This window comes from Phoenix dactylifera, unplaced genomic scaffold, assembly GCF_009389715.1.
Source record: "Phoenix dactylifera cultivar Barhee BC4 unplaced genomic scaffold, palm_55x_up_171113_PBpolish2nd_filt_p 000277F, whole genome shotgun sequence".
NCBI classification, from domain to species: domain Eukaryota; kingdom Viridiplantae; phylum Streptophyta; class Magnoliopsida; order Arecales; family Arecaceae; genus Phoenix; species Phoenix dactylifera.
The window spans coordinates 500,688-501,931 of record NW_024067762.1 but is presented as its reverse complement, the minus strand read 5'-3'; the positions used below and the strand labels follow the sequence as shown (position 1 = coordinate 501,931).

At 32.5% G+C, this 1,244-nt stretch overlaps 1 non-coding gene across 1 annotated transcript; it reads right to left on the bottom strand.

Annotated features, from left to right (window-relative positions):
• Positions 1-842: 842 nt before the first annotated feature.
• Positions 843-949, bottom strand: LOC120105410. The gene has a single exon (XR_005507787.1). It is a non-coding gene; the product is annotated as a small nucleolar RNA R71 (small nucleolar RNA).
• Positions 950-1,244: the final 295 nt, after the last annotated feature.

Below are 1,244 nucleotides of genomic sequence, written 5' to 3'. Positions count from 1 at the left end.
AAAAAATTTAGCTAGTTTGCTTGATCAACTATTCAAATGCAATTTAATGTCATGACATAAAATGTTAAAAATCTTCTTGATTGTTGCATATAGTATAAAGCATTTGCATAAAATAATCTAAGGGCTGAACCCATTAACTAGAAATTTTTAGAAAAACATTAGAAATAAGGGTGCTATGCTTTGATACTATTTGATTGTGAATAATTTTAGTAGCAGGGTGTCAATATTCATAGCTTTAGGTAATATTCATACTCATCCAAAACTCTAAAAATATATATATATATACAAAATAAATAAATAAATAATTAATAATAATAATATTTATAAAAAAAGTCGACTGGTTAATTGGTCAGTATATGCGGTTGTGGCAAAGGGATAAAACGAAAAGATTAGTCCGAGTTGAATCTAGGGATAAAAGTTCAAATAATCAAATGGAAGATAATGGTAGTAATCAGGGAGACAATGAATTTCAAGAAGACTTACCTATTAGAACGCTTCGTGATTATCTACAACCCACTAGGACCAGTACCCCATCCTGTATGGTTATTCCTATTGCTACGGGAGCTTTTGACATGAAACCAGGAATAATCCAATTACTCCCAAAGTTTCATGGACTTGATTCAGAAAGTCCCTATTTGCACCTAAAAGAATTTGATGAAGTGTGTTCAACACTTCAATTTAATAATATCAATGAAGAGGTAGTGAAGCTTAAGTTATTTCCCTTTTCTTTAAAGGAAAAAGCTAAGTCATGGTTACACTCCTTAAGGCCTAGGACCATAGCCACCTGGCAAGAAATGACAATAGAATTTTTAAAGAAATTCTTCCCAACACATAAAACAAACACACTTAGAAGAAATATCATGAACTTTGCACAAAAAGATGGAGAAACATTTTTTCAGTGTTGGGAAAGATTTAAGGACCTTCTCCTTGCTTGCCCACATCATGGATACGAAATTTGGAGAATCATCAGTTTCTTTTATGATGGTTTGACCTCCAATATGAGACAATTTGTGGAAATGATGTGTAATGGTGAATTTATGAATAAGGAACCAGAGGAAGCCTGGGACTATTTTGATCTGTTGGCAGAAAATGCACAAGCCTGGGATACAATAGATAAGAACGAGAAACCTCAAAAATCGACTAATACTAAAGGAGGAATGTATCATGTTAAAGAAGAAAATGATGTAAATTTAAAGATTGCTAATCTAACTAGGAAGGTTGAAGCCATTGAATTAAGCAGAGCC